The sequence below is a fragment of the Protopterus annectens genome, chromosome 2.part0, assembly GCF_019279795.1.
Source record: "Protopterus annectens isolate FY-2018-M chromosome 2.part0, PAN1.0, whole genome shotgun sequence".
Classification (NCBI taxonomy): domain Eukaryota; kingdom Metazoa; phylum Chordata; order Ceratodontiformes; family Protopteridae; genus Protopterus; species Protopterus annectens.
Genome location: NC_056728.1, coordinates 467,506,782 through 467,523,640, shown reverse-complemented (window position 1 = coordinate 467,523,640; position 16,859 = coordinate 467,506,782).

Genomic DNA, 16,859 nt, shown 5'->3' with positions numbered 1-16,859 from the left:
AAACTTACTTCACCTCCTTCCCTACCCCTCTTCAAACAAAAACTCAAATTATTCCTTAGAATGCACTGGTTATGCCCATGCAGTAACCCTGACTAAAATTTCACCCCTGTTCTAATACTTCCTAGTTTCTACTTTCTTACTACTCAATATTGTGTAGCATAAATGAAAGTAGGAATTGAAAAAGTACTGTAACGTTTTAACTATTTACTTCTTCTGAATATTTGTCTGAAATTCTGTACACAGGCATTGTTATGTACAATACAATGTATTTTGAAATATCTGCTATTTACTATTTTATTGTAACCTACTACCTGGTTACTTACTGTCTGTGTTTATTTTTATTGTAACCTTTAACTTTGTTATTACTGTTGTGTTCACTGGAGCTTTTCTTCCCGGGCCTTTATGGAAAATGGACATATATCCAGTTATGCTAGCCAGGTCAAGAAATGTAAAATAAATAAAGTAAATAAATATACAAAAGGTTGTGAAGAGGCTTCAGAGACTATAGTTCATCCCTATTTTGAGTGTCATAATCTGGAAGACATTTGAAAGATTTTGCGGATAGTCCCTGAAACCATTGGATTGAGCATGAATCTATGGCTGAGCCTATATGTTAGGGGTATTCAGGAATATATGGGAGCTGGGGGAGGCTTCTGTATTGGGTACCATTTTTAATGTAATCACTTAACATATTTTGAATTGAAAATCTCATTATCTCTGTCTGACTCTCTGTCTCTTTCTCTGTCCCTCTCTTTTTCCAGCATATCATATTTTATAGTGATTATCCCATACCAATGAATGCTATTCAGATCTGCAAAGATTTCTCACATAACTGGATGGGAACATGAGTGGATTAGGTCAATGAGATGGAGGGATGTTTTGTTATGACAGTGGTTGTGTTTTAGAGATATTTTGCATTGTTAGAAAGGTTTTATGTTGCATATAAGGTTTTTTTACATTAGCATTTGCAAAGAATTTTCTCTTCAGTATGCTTGTTTGATATGACATTGATAGGGGCATTTGTCTTTTTAAATACACTTATTTTTATAAAGCTCACATTCCCTAGAACTCCCATTGTTTCAGGCAAATGTTACCTCTGTTTAATGCCCCTTATGATTCATTGTGATGCTAGCATCAGGATACAAATTCAGGCACCTGATATACTGATAGAACCCACATCATTCTGATTCTCAAAGAATGATAACCAAGTATTTTTTTCAAATATATACATGTGTACAAAGATCAAATATGAATTCTGCTGCATAAGTGACTGCTGTCTTGCAATATATATGGGTACATTAATGCTTGTTTTCAATTAGAATTCATCAAGGCATTTACTTTAACAGCAAATGCTTAACTATTTTTGGCAACAGCCGGTTCTTAGTTGAAGCAGTCTGTAAGTCATTTGCATTGTAGGATAATCTGTAGTACACTGAACGTTAAAAATGCATATGTTTATTAACTGGCTCTAACTGAATATTATTAAAATGTGTCTGGCTACTGGAAAACTACATGTATTGTCAATACAGACAAACAGATTCACAAACCAGACATCAAAAAAGGTGCTGTGTGTCTTTTTAGTCACTAAATATTAGTAAAACATATTATTTGAATCACTACTGCTGTCAGCAAGCAGATAAAAGGCTGGTAGTTTGACTGCAGTCACATCAGGCATATGAAAAACATGGAAGACATACAAAGACTTGTTAAATGTCACAGACCACTTACAAATATGTAACATTTACATACATGTCATAACTGTAAGTCTTTTGACATGCTAACTTCAGTATCCTCAGTCCCAAAAGGGTATGGAAATATACTACCTATGTTTTCTAATGTCTGTCAAAGTAAGTATTGTTTTTCTTTTTCATTTTATTGCATTGATTAACTGAGACTTGTTGGATCCTGTTTAACCATGATCCATACTAGAAGGACAGATTAAACACATATCCTTATGTAATATATCTTGGCCTCCATTATACACTCTAGATTTTAATGTAGCTAGCAACCTAGTTTGTTTTAAAGATGTGAGAGGAAAGTAGTTACACTGAGGGGGGAAAAATGAGCAGACATTAAGACAGCATTCAAGACTTGGTCCAAACAGTGACTGGAGATTAGGATTGAACATACGACCCTGGAGTTGTGAGTCTCACTTGAAATATTCTGTTGCTCATAGATATAGTAAACAGTGTACTCCCCTTCTCTGTCTCGGCTTTTCTATATACCACTCTGTGTCTCTCAATCTGTATTTTTCTGTTTTTATCATCTTTCCCAATTTTATATATATATATATATATATATATATATATATATATATATATATATATATATACTTTTTTTGCTCATTCTGTCTTTGAGTATTGCATATACTTTCTGTTTCTTTGCTCACATTGTTTAATATAATTCTAGACATCAGTAAGGCAAAAGAAATTAGGCTATAATAAAGAATTGGTTTAGGTCAGAAAGCTGTCAGCTAAATTGTTTGGTGCTTGCTGATTTTTTTTTTAATGTTCAGGTTTCTGTTAGCAGAGTTAAAACGTACTACACTCTGTCATATTTGGAATATAAAGCCATGGTAGCATGTTAATACGATTAGATCTTGAATGTCAGAAGTGTTCAGCTTGTCTTTTTTCATGTTAGTTAAAAATGCACCATCGGTAAGTGCGATGGCAATGTTTACTTTCAGCAACATTTGAAGGTGTTTTGAATCTGACAATGCCAGAACCTGATTTAGTGAAGCACTTTTAAGTGAACAAAGGTTATCTTCACATTACAACTGACCCAGTACAATAAATGATGCATTCAAAATATGGAAACAAAATGCAGATTAGTATGCAATCTCTGTTCCATCTATCAAAAAACAGATCAGAAAGCCAGAAATGCCTTTTTAGTTAATATGCTGAAACATATTCAGAGCGTGCAGGGCACACAAAGAGATGTTCCTTTAATTTAAGATGTAGATTTCATTATAATGAACCTCCTGACACCAACACAGTGCTTTCTTTTTAAAGCTTCACTTTAATTGCTGTTCTCATTATTTTGCAAGATTTTGCCCTAACATATCCCAGGGGTCTTGACAACACATATCTTCCCTTTTAAAAACAAAAGCCACGATTGTGATAAATTGTTAGGGACTGTGAATAAACACTAGTTAAATTACAGTATCTAAAATAGCTAATATGGGAACAATTTATGATGTAGAATTTAAAAGGAATCCCTAATTGCACTTCAACTTGCTGTGAAGATGCTCCTTCTGTAACATTAACAGCTATTTTGTTTTGTAAGTTGGCACCTAGCCAAGGTTTGAGAGCTAATTGGAATTAGAATAACATTTCTCACAGGCCATTCATTTGCTCAGGCTAAGTACAAATTACTATGCAAGGGAGGCTGAGGGCTCCTAATGATACAGGATAATGATGTTTTATTCAGATTTTAACGAGGTGTAATCATTCTGGTTGAGAGGGAAAAAGATTAAGAGGGTGCAACAATTACCAATTTTTACAACTGATTAATCATAAGCCATTACTTGTTCTTGGTCAAATAGGCATTATAATGACTATTACCATTTTCAGCTATTTTAATGCAAATTGTATTAGCTTGTAAAACCTTGCCAACTATGCCACATAAATTATGTGCCTGAATGAGCAAGAGCATGAAAAAATCACTTTGAAAACACACGAAGGAATGTGTGAGTAATAAACTGATATTTCCAAAATGCTTTTGTAGCTTAGGAATTCTGCCAGCCACTCTTTATTGTTGCTTTTAATGCAGATTACATTTCTATCTGCAAAAGTGAACCTATAAATAACACTTTTACTTTTGTTTTTAAATAAATTACACCTGTCTTAAAATTCATGGAAATCTAATTGCTATTGTCAAATGACAATGCACAGACACATATGGCAGACTCAGTTTGCGAGCATAAGAAAAATGCCCTCAGATATAGTAAACATTTATTATATTTAGGCATGTGTAACTGCCTTTGCTAAGCAAATGGCCAGATTCACAAAGAAGAGTAACAATGCTCTGTCTATGTTGCATTTATGGACATTGCCCCTACTGTATGACTTCAGCTGTTAGATAAGTAATGTTATTTGTCTGACAAACTACAAAAAAAGTCTCCATTCTTTTGACATGTTGTGCTGTTTAACACAGTAAAAAAGTGTAATGTTTTATATATATATATATATATATATATATATATATATATATATATAGTAATGGTTGATTAAATCACCATTTGTCTGAAAGTGCTTCAAAGAGTCATTGTTAAGAGAATTGAATGAAATGTATTTTATATTGTATAATGCAATCAGTCAGAAAATCTAAATTTAATAACTTAAATGTAGAGGTAGACAGAATTCTTCTTTCAATAACTGCATTTATTCAGCTTGCCTCCCTTGCCTCATGTTAGGACCAGTGCATTTTAGACCTATATCTTTTTCAGTATCATTGTTATTTGGCTATTGTATCATTTTGTAACTTCCCACATTACAATTTCTAATTACTGGCCTTCACATAAATAACAAGGAACTTATTATGATGCTGTGCAAACAGTGCCTTGAGAATTCTGTAAAGTGGAAGGAAATTCTTCATTTCTGCTGTTTATAGAATCTATTCTGACGCAAATTAACTCACTTGCTCTTTGTCACATGCTTTGTCACACTGACCTGATGTTAAAGAGAATTTCTAGCAAAAGCTTGTAAATTTGTCAGGGTGGGGTTCTTAAATAAAATATATAGAACAATGTACTTACCGCACATTATATTATCAGAACATATGCTAACTATCATCAACAGAATGGCAACTAAGACTAGCCCAAATGGATAAAATCAAAAGGGGAGGAGCTATTACTAATGGTGTAGGAAATATGTCACATAGCTATCGGAACACCAAGAGTATGGTACCCTGTAGGAGGTAGGTTGCAATGTATAATATTGTAGTGATTGACAGGACAGTAAGACATTACATATCGACACCAAAAATACCAGCATGTTTGTATGCACTGCCAGAAAAAGAAGGTGGGAGAGACATAAAGAATAGCAAGCCATAATATAACAGCTAACCATGAAAACTACTTTAAAACATTACATGAAATCAACAACTCCTATCATACCAAATCAAATAACACAGTGTAAATATTCCCCAGTACTGTATGTCATGACCTTTATACTTGATAATGGCCACTATGAACTGAATTAGCAGATGTCACTGGAACAGCAAAGTCAGAGATGAAGAGCTGATAATAGTAAAGTGGCTGTCACTGACAAAAGAATATCCATGGATGAGAAGAATAATAGCAGTTTATGTTGCAGTAGTTAACCTCATGCAGAAATGTCCATGGTACATTTTTTAAACTGAATTTTACTTGCATTTTACATAATAAAACAAGAAACCCACAAAAAAAACAAAACAGATTGTAACATAAGCTAAACTCCAACAGGCCTACAGCCATAGACAACCACAGGAGTACAACAATGAAGAAATCCCTGAATGGGGCCAGAGCTTGGATGGTTAAGTGAAGGCGCAACTTTTCAGAGATCTGCAGTTTTATTAATATTTAAACAGGAAAGTAACATTTTGAAAAATAATTTACTATTTCAAAAGTTCTATCAGTACTCATCGTGACATACTTCAACAAAGTATGAGGAGTTCTAACATTTTCCTTTCAAAATATTCTGGAGACTTACTAATTGCCCAGGAAAAGATTCAGAATACTCACATTTGGACTCTTCACTAAAAATTAGACATACAATTAATGTCTACACTTCAAGAGCTGTTTTTGAAACTGGATGGATTTCAGGAAAACCTAGATAATGTATAAAACAGTCTTATTGCAAATAAATATTCTGAAAGAAATGATTTATCAGCTACAAACCAAAATTACAGACATTGCAACTGCCTTGACAGATGTAGAGGTGAGACTTAAGAAGAAATTCAGACATACTTTCTATTCAAACAAAATACTTGGTTGGTGAATAAACTGGATGACCTTAAAAACAGAAAGAAGAAGAATAACATTAGGAATTTTGGTCGACCAGGGGAAAAAAAACGAAGGAGAAGATATAACATTTTTGACAACATGAATGCCCAAATTTCTAAACCTTTTTAATTTCTCCAAATATTTTGGATTTCTAATACCATGATGGGAATGGATCCCACTCCTAAGTCAAAGTACGATCAAAGTCCATGAAGTTAGTATGGTTTCAGTCTTTGATGTCAGCCAGAAGTGATCTTTGCAGCACCCGCAATGTGCCCAGTAATGACTCCTGCAATTCGCACAGAGTTACATATACTAGTAACATATCTAAATACAATAGTAGATTCTTTTTATAAGACCTGTTGCCCCTACTACTATTGGAACTGTCTGGGTATCTTTCTTCCACACTGCTCTCATTTCTGCCTACAAATCATGATATTTTATAACTTTGTGTCTCTCTGTACACAAGACACTGTAGTCACTGGGTGTAGTGATTTCAATCATCGATGCTACTTTTGTTTTCTTTTCATGGACTACTATATCTGGTTTCCTCGCATCTGTCTTTTGAACTGTTGGTAATGAGTAATCCCATGTGATGTAGACTTTATCATTTTCTATGATGCTTTGTGGCTCATGTTTCTAGTGTTTTTCTGCTACTTCCATATTATAATGTTTGCACAATCCCCAATACAACAGTCTTGCTACATTATTATGCCTTTCATTATACAGTCCTTCTGTCATTAGTATGTCACAAACAGCAACAAGGTGTGCAACTGTTTCCAATTCTGTTTTACAAAACTGACATTTGTCTGTTTCTCCGACATGTTCAATGGACTTTGTAAAAAAATGTGTACGTAGTCCACTATCTTGGTCCATCAATATTAACTTTCATCTTTTGGTTTAAATTCATCTCTCCTTAGCCATTCCTGCATTCAATCCTGATCAGCATGAGGAGGTTACAGGAGTTTTCTATTCTTGCAACCTTCAGGATGGCTTTTCCTGTGGAATTGACAGGGTCATCAGTCTGCTGGTAAATCAGTACCCACTAGTTCTCTTATGCCACCGAAATCCATAATAATAAAATTAATCTCCATTTTAAACAACAAACTTGTACTAAAAGTAACATGGGCAAAAGTTCCTTTAAAATTGCCAGTCATTGGTAAAAACACTTAAACAAGACAATATTAAAACACAAATACTTTTCCAAGCAAAAATAGACATTCATCTATCAAATGGCACTAGGGCTTTCAATAACATTGAAGAAGCAACAGCTTTTGACAAAAACAATGTGATTCTATTACTGAGAGACATGGATTGGATATCACCCACCTTGAAAAGATCAACAGAAAAAGCAGTGTGGATTGATGTCAGAAAGAAAAAAAAACAAACAACTAAGCAAAGTACAAACTCATCATCAAAATCTACAAGAAACACCAGCATAAAATGAATTAGCTCAAATACATTTCTGACAGAACCTGCTCTAAGCAATAAAGAAAACTACAAATTGAGTATATAAAGAAAAAAGCATTGATACATTATTATCAAAAAATGACATATAAGGTAAAAAGTTTGAAAATATCACAGGGGGAATTCAATAAAGCCTACATGGAGTGATTTTCAGTATAGGCATAGTGACACAGAGCTTACACAGAAGTAAGTAGTCGTGTGATCTAGTAAACGGATCAGAGGGGCGTGCACGAGTGTGCAAACATGGAAGTGTCCGTTGCATGCAAATCACCTTATAAGCAAGTGAACTGCATGCAATTGAGAGTGCTAGAGTGATCCAGCAAGCAGATAGGCAGTTGATGTCCAAAGTGTACATGTAAATTTTCCATGTACCAAAAATTAAAAAGTGAACAGGGGCTGTAGAAGCACATTTAGAAGGTCAGAAGTAGCATAGCAGGCACAGATATGTGCAAATCTATGCCCTGTGTGTTCAAAATGTAATGCAAAATAATTTAATATAAAGTTTTTTTTAATACCCATATTACATATGTGGTGGTGCAGCAGTAGCGGTGTTGCCTCACAGCAAGAGTTTCTCCCGTTTAATTCTCGGCTGGAGTGCGGGGAGTGCCTTCTGTGTAGAGTCTGCATGTCCTCTCTGTGGTTGGGTGGGCGTTCGAAAGACATGCGTAAATGGACGTGCCTTCGTTGAAGGTTGAACATCGAGCTGGCACCTCGGCGTTCATGAAAATCTACTGTCAATCATTAGTGGACCAGAGTTCCACTGTGGCGACCCATAACTGGGAAAAGTCAAAAGACAACAACAACATTACATATGCATGGCACACAGCAGTGCGTAAACATGCAGTTATGCAAAAAAAAAAAAAAAAAAAAAAAATTAAAAAGTGTAAAAACGGAAAATAATAAATATGTGACAATAATTCATTATAGGGCCTTGGATGGAGTATGTACAATGGTAGATCTCTGTGGTTGCTAAGGAGGCAGGCCTGAAATACAGTAGTATCCAGGTTCTGTGCATGGATCTGTATGCAAATGAGCTGGGGTTATTGAATAGCAAAAATGGGCTACCGTGTCCGCAGATAAAATCTGTGTAGCCCCAGAACCAAGTTGGTGCCACAGGAAAATTAGCTGACATCAAAAGGGGATGTGCCACTATCTGTTTAAGCACATTGGAGCTCAGCAGCACTCGTTTGCATGGCGTGCCTCACAGCTAAGCAGGGGGGGGGGGTGCCCAGTGCTGCTAAGCTCTGTTTAGATTCAGGGTGTGTGTTTTAGCTTGTTTGAGCATATTTGAGTGTGTTTGCATGGCATGCCACTGTGCTGACTGTGTCCATCGATGTGGGAGTGTCCAGTCTGCTCAGCATTGTTTATACGTGTAGCGCAGGTTTGCATGCTACACCACAGTGCTTAGCAGGTAAGGCAGGAAGAAAAAAATATATAATTGCCTGGGAAAGCCAATCATGTATAAATTGCTGATGACCTCTGTTCCACTTAACCTGGGCCAGTAAAATCCCTCAGTAATGTACTTGGCAGGTGGAATGCATCATAGTTAGCCAATCACACAGGCTGCATCTGCAGCAGAGCATTATAAAGTAAGCATACATCCTACAATCTGATTTTTAAACCCATACTCTGCACCAGTGGAGTACAGACTTGGGAATCTTAACTGAGAGAATGCTAGAGGCTGCTGCAGCTCTGCTACATCTGTATGAGCTAGATGCTGAGGTCAGTGCTGATGCTGCTGCTGACAATAGGCCTAGACTGAGAAGGAGAAGAATGTTCAGGCCCAGGAGCTACATGAGCTGGAGATTGTAGAGCACTGCAGGGTGGACAGGGACATACTACAAGAAATCACCAAGCTCTGCGGCCCTCAACTCAGACCCAGAGCCAACAGAGGCGAACCCATCCCATTGGAAACCAAGGTATGTGTACCCCTTAGGATACTATCGACAGGTACTTTCCAAAGACCAGCTGGGGACATGATCGGGGGGGTCTCACAGGCATCAGCATCCAGGGTACTTCACTAGTTTCTGGATGCCATACTACTACATGCCAGTGAGCACATTTATTTACCTCACACCACTGAGGAGAGGGCCAGCAATATGCATCTCTTCTACCATGTAGCACGCCACACTGAAGTACTAGGTGCCATACACTGCACTCTTGTACACATCAAAGCACCACCCAGTGAGGAGGCTAGAGTTGATATCAACTGCAAGGGGTATCACTCCATCAACTGCCAGGTCATGTGCAATGCTCAAGACATTATCATGAATGTGCATGCTGGCAGCCCTGACAGTTATCAAGACTCCCATATCTGCCATGCATCACAGCTGTGCCAGATGTTTGCTAGGGAGGACATCCATATAGCCATCTAGTGGCAGATGCTGGCTATGCACTGGAACCGTGGATGATGACACCCATCAGAAATGCACACACAACTACAGAGGAATGCTTTAATGAGGCACACACACAAACTAGGAATGTCATAGAGAGTGTGTTTGGGCTGCTTAAGTCATGGTTCCAATGCCTCGATATATCTGGTGCAGCTCTGCAGTACTCTCCAGTCACATGTGCACAGATGTTCACAGTATGTGCCATGCTATACAATATGATCCTGCAGAAACAGCTGCAGCAGGAGCATCACAGCAAAGGGACACACAGCCCCCCACCAGTGCCTAGGTCCCCACAGCCATACCCACAGGGAACTCAGAGGAGAAACCCCCTGAGGCTGTCCCTGTAGGCAGACATAGGAGTGCCCAGTATACCCTGGCCTTGGCAAAGAGGCAATGCATAGCACATGCACCGACAACCTAAGGTCCTAGAGACTGACACCTCACTCTGACTCACATACATAGTAAAAAGGATGCCAGCCACACCACACAACCTGTACCTTACCATGTACTGGCTGTGTACCATGTGCATCAGACAGAGTCATCCCTGAAATATAGGTCTCACAACTGCTGCATTCACAAGGTAAGTCACTCTCCTTTTCAACAAATGTATAGGGTACTAGACCATGGTAGCATATGCATGGACCTGTTGCATGTATGCAAAGAATAGAGTGGGCTGCTGGTCTACTTGCAGAAAAGTAATAGCTACATGTGACAACAAGTACTCTGTCCAATACTGAGTTCCCCATAATATGCATTAGGCCACATGGCTGAAAAACCCACTGCAGTATGCAAGGGAAATGCCAAACAGTGGGTTCATAGGACACATGCACGAATGTCAATGCCAGAGTCTCCTATCCTCAACACATCAGTGTTCCCATACAACTACAGTAGCATTATGTTTGCAGGGATATATCACAAGACCACACAATCCCAGGGCTGTCACAAAGAAGCTGGCCACATGTCCCATTTTCCACAAAGCACAGGGGTCACAGTGTATGTCTGTCTGCTGTTGACAGTGTGAGGAATTAAACCTCACTTTCCTGTGGCTAGTGTAGCTCACTGGGCTAAGTACATTAGCGTGGCTCATGTTGTTGATGGTTCAAAGATGGCTGCGCCTAAAACATTTGCATGTGAGTTACTCGTATGGTAGTAGTCCCACAGACTGTCAATATGCCACAATCTGTTACTGCAAGAAAGCTGGACAAAGTCAGAGACAATGGGGGACAGAAGACCAAATCTACAGACATTATACATGATCTGGGTTTAGCTAGTAAGTGGCTAGTGTAACAGCAGGTTGCATCAGGTCAGATCAGCAGCAGGATGTAAGGGCCATCACTTAACTGTGTCAGTACTTACAACAATTCATTGGGCTCCATGCAGTAATATATTACCAGAAAAACACAATTACATGAGGAACAGAGCAGACATATGAGGCAGAATGCTGGACATCCTGCAAAAACATGTACACTGAGAGGTATGTAGACTGCCACCCTGTGTGTGGTGATACAGTACATCATGTATGCCAGTAACATCATACCTACAATTGCTTAGAGCAGGAAATCTGGACAAAGCCATGAGCAGTAGTGTGACAAAGGCCCAAATATAAGGAGAAGGATTAACTATTGGCCAGACAAATGTAGAAAGTTCAGAGAATAACAGGTCGAGCATTAGCATGGGTTTCCTGATGTGTATGGAGTCAGTAACTCAAATGTCAGTCAGGATTTCTTAACGTTAATCTATGATGCTTTACCAATAATGTACCAGAAAATCGCAATGCTCTGTACCACATAACATACATATGATGCAAAACTCTGTACATTCTATTACAATCTGTACAGTTGGTAGGTATGAGACATATATCATGTTCAGCACACAGCTGGGGAATGCCGTGGACAAAATATCTTGGAGGTGCTGGAGTGTTGTAGCAGGTGCAGCAGCCAACTGGCAGCAGCACACAAAGTCCCGGACTGGAGTACAGGTAGGTCTGGCCTGGAGTCACCTTGTAAGTACTGACAGTCACACTGGGGATGCTCATACACATAGCTGACTTGAGCCCATGTCTGATGCCTCATCTGCCCAAAGAACTGCTATGTGAAAATATGTCTGTGCATACAGACAGCTATGTATACGTATCTGTCTCTCCCTATCCCCTTCACACATGATTACCCTATCTATCAGTATGTGGCACAAATGTGTGTATATATATATATATATATATATATATATATATATATATATATATATATATATATATCTATATATATATATATATATATATAGGTTTATCACCGCATAACCAAACACATGGCAGTCAAACCCAACAATGATCAATTTCAGTAACCAAATTTTTACATGTCGAACGGTTGGAATGTCACAAAAACCACCAAATGCGACATTTTCAACCACTCTACATCTAAAATGAGTGCTAACATGGGTCACAAAGGGGGCACAGGTTTGTGATTCAATACAGTTGCGTTCGGCATTGTGCATATTTGCCGTACTCATTTGGGTCATTAGGGCTCGACCATCCATCCGTCGGTTATATGGTGGTAAACTATATATGTATATATATATATATATATATATATATATATATATATATATATATATATATATATATATATATATATATATATATATATATATATATATATATATATACACACACACATAGATGAGTAAAATATATATCTATATTGTATTATATATCTATATTTATATCTATATTGATATCTATATCTATATATATATATATATATATATATATTTATATAGAGTGAGAGAGAGAGGGAGAGAGCTACATACATGTGTAGAGTAATTTAGACCCGCCACATATAGGTATATAACACAGTCACATAACACACACACACACACACACACACACACACACACACATATATATATATATATATATATATATATATATATATATATAGGTTCATAGATTAGTACTAAGCTAACTGCCCTTGCGAGCCATTTTATGCCTAGCCAATTGTGAGACTCAAACCTTGCACCTTGTATATGCAATAAATACTGTGAGCTATAGTGTGTAATAGTAAGTAGGTAGGGGTTCTAATCACACTTCAGCCACTCTGTGTGTGTGTGTGTGTGTGTGTGTGTGTGTGTGTGTGTGTGTGTGTGTGTGTGTGTGTGTGTGTGTGTGTATGTGTGTGTGTGTGTGTGTGTGTGTGTGTGTGTGTGTGTGTGTGTGTGTGTGTGTGTGTGTGTGTGTGTGTGTAGATGTTCCTCTTACAGCAGTACAGACATACCCATCTGGTCTATGTCTGTGCAATGGTTAATCTTTTTAAAGACTTGTGACTAGACTAGTGTCCTCCTGAACATTGGCCTCCATGTCAACACCTACTGATGTCATCCATCTTAACAGCACTGGCTGAAAATCTAATAACAGATAAGCTCCATGGTGCTTGCAATAAGCACATTGTGCTATAGTGTATACTCCTAGATAGGTAGGGGTTCTAATGTCACAACAGGCAACTGTGTGTGTGTGTGTGTGTGTGTGTGTGTGTGTGTGTGTGTGTGTGTGTGTGTGTGTGTGTGTGTGTGTGTGTGTGTGTGTGTGTAAATATATCCCGTTGGAGCAGTGTGCACATGCATGTATCACCCACCTCTGTGCATTGGTTAAACATTTTAAGGCTCTGTGACTACCTGCAAACCTTTCCATTGGCTCCTTTACAAGGCCTGTGACTAGACTAGTGTCCTCCTGAACATTGGCCTCCATGTCAACACCTACTGATGTCATCCACCTTAACAGCACGGGCTGACAATCTAATAATAGATAAGCTCCTTTGCACATGTGATAAGCACATAGTGCTGTAGTGTACACTAATAGGTAGGTGTTCTACTCTTGCAACAGGCAACTCTGTGTGTGTGGGTACACATGTATTCCCATACAGCAGTAGCCATATGAGTGTGCAATTGTTATGCATTTTACCATCCTGTGACTGGCTGTTGGCCCTATATATCCCACATTTACCTAGGCATAAATGCTATCCTCCACCACCTATATTTGTATGTACAAAACACCCAGGTGACACATATCAAGGGTAGTAGGCCTTGAAACAGGGTGTGTGTGCATGATTACCCTTACTGACCCCATAGCCCCTGACACACTGCCCTACACATATGCACCCAGGTAAGCACACATCTAAACAACCATACCTTGCTGATGTCATGTTTCTGCTTTGCTGCCATACCATCCTGTGCCACTGTATTACCACCAAGTCTCCATAGGTCAGCCACTCAGACCCCTGGAACAGAAACATACACAGTTATGTGAGACACCTGTCAGTCTGCAACACTACCAACAGTCTAACATCATGCAACAAAGATAGACAAACTGATGAGTATGCACGATGCATGACAGTATACAGCACCTGTCATGCCAACAACAGCTTGTATGCCAAACACTACTGCACTACAAAACCCACATGTGAAATAATATAGTCACCCTGTGCAACAGACACATATTTGCATGTCCCTGCATTGATGGCATGGATGGCAGGGATGTGGAACAGATATCATCACATGCACAGAGTGCGGTGTGTGGATGCCAGAGGCCTAGGCTGTGCCAAACAGTTGACAGCATGTGTGTAAGTCAGGAAGGGGTGCTAGTTAGGTGGGCCATGGAGAAGTGCCGTGTGTATCTGTTGGTGACCCATATGTGACAGTGAAGTTTGAGTGTGTGCATGTACACAGTCAAGCCCAGTGCTAGCCCTACACATGTGTATGATGGACAGCTGTGGACTGTACATGTACCTGTGACCTCAGGTGACTGGGTATGTGTGGGCATACTGACTATGTGCAGGGACAATGGGGAAGGAAGTTGGATGCCAACCGATGGGACAGATTCAGCCCCTAAGAAACCCACCTCTATCTTACTATGGCCACTATCATCATCAGAGTCCAACTGGACACTGACATCAGGTTGTGAGGGGGACAGACTCCAACCCCCAAAATTCACCTGTGAGGAGGAAGACAAGATAAGTACATTGCTACATATGCTATTATATATGGCAATCTGCACAAACACAGATGAGAAGCCACAACTGCATTACACATCACACATCTTATTTCTGATCCCATGCACAACATACCAACACACAACATACACACACAAGACATGCCCTATATAAAATGCACTGCAGCCACATCCAGTTAATGTTGCCAGTACAATACACCCATGAGATAAGCACTATGTCAGCGTGTCTGATAGACCTATTCCTGAAACACAGTGCACCCTTTGTGACCATAGTATGCTAGTTATAGTATCACTGCCTCAGGTATGTACCATCTCCATATTGTGTTCAAACAGGCATGTGTAAGTGATTGCCTCCTATACAGCAGGCTGCATAGTCCTTCAAAACATTAAGTGCAAATGTGTTAATGTTCAGTTAAATACATGACTGTGATTACCCATTCAATGCACTCCTGTTAACTGATCCACAACTGAACATACATCCTAGTCTACTCTGGCTAAGCATAACTGTTGTGCATAGGTCAAAATGTCAGCCCACAACATTCTTAGGGCATATATGAAACATAAAACAACAGTGTCACACTTAGCAGGTACAGGACTTGGAGTCCAGCCACACTTGATGGACCTATGCAAATGTGAGGGACAGGTAGTGTCAGCAATACCAAATGTGGCATTGTTACAGGGTAATATGTGCATATATCCACATGTACAGTAGCTAATGTGATATTACCTACATTGCTGACATTCTGCATATGTGTGCACAATTGTGCATTAAAACCAAACCCCCTCAATGAAGACTGACCTGACACCTGTGTACTTGTATGTAGAGCCTGCCACAATTACTGATACAGTATTACAGTGATGAACACAAGAAGCTTGCCTGGATGCTCCTCTGATGTGGATGCTGTGGCACCCACCTCCAGGATATATGGAGTGATGGATGCTTGTGAGCTGGTGGTTGTTCCCAGGTTCACCAGGAATTCCTCTGTGGCTGAAAGTGGTTGTTCTGCTGCAGGCTCTCCACCGATGGCAGCACAGTCCCTGGCCACAGTGGCTGCCCTTTGCCATGCAGCATTGACCATATTTGTTGCCCAGTGTCAGACCTGCTCATAGGTCCTGTCCTGTTGGCCTATTTGGCTGACTGCCATGATGAGGTCAGCCCACAGTGTTGCACGTTGTTCACAATGCTGGTGAACCCTGGACAGCAGAATGTTATAATGTAGTCTGAGGCCATCAAGGATAACATTATTTTCAGCGGCTGAAAATGGTGGCTGCCTCCATCGATACATCCTTCCTGAAAGACAACAAGAGGGGAACACATCACAGGACCAGATACATGGACATCAACTATCAAGACCCTGCACAACCAAAATGGCCTGCACTATCCACTGCTACCTCCCACTTCATACCCCGCAGTCTATCAACACACTATGTGAGTGTCTATCACCAACATAGTAGTAATACTGGTTATGTTCCTGTGTGTTGTGACAGAATCTTCTGTATGTCTCCACACTCATCAATGGCATCTACTGTGGTGTGTCCACTATGGGCAAAATCCCACTACTATGTCATACAGCCACTGTCAGACAAATAGGTGTGTGTTATTACAACTATATGTGGACAGTCCAGCAACACCAGTGTGCCACAATGACAAACAGCAATGCAAACCTGCTGTAGTATGTCTTCCCTGTAGACAACATACCTCTCCAGTACACAGATGTTTGCGTAATGTGTACATGTTCCTGCTATATGTGGTCCTTTTGGCACACACACATGTGGATGTCTAGCAAAAGGTTGGCTAATAATAGATGGTTGTTGTCAAAACAGAGAATCTAGCTGTCATACACCAGACCCATCAGAATACACTTATGCTACAGTAATATTTGTTAGTCTATTCATTACCTTGTATGGCCAATATGTACACTCTGTTTCTGAGGTTGGGCCTGTGTCCCCCCAGTAATAATGGCTATGACCTGATTTCCTGCTGTAGGGGGTTGCCAAGTATGTTACCCATAGATGAGGT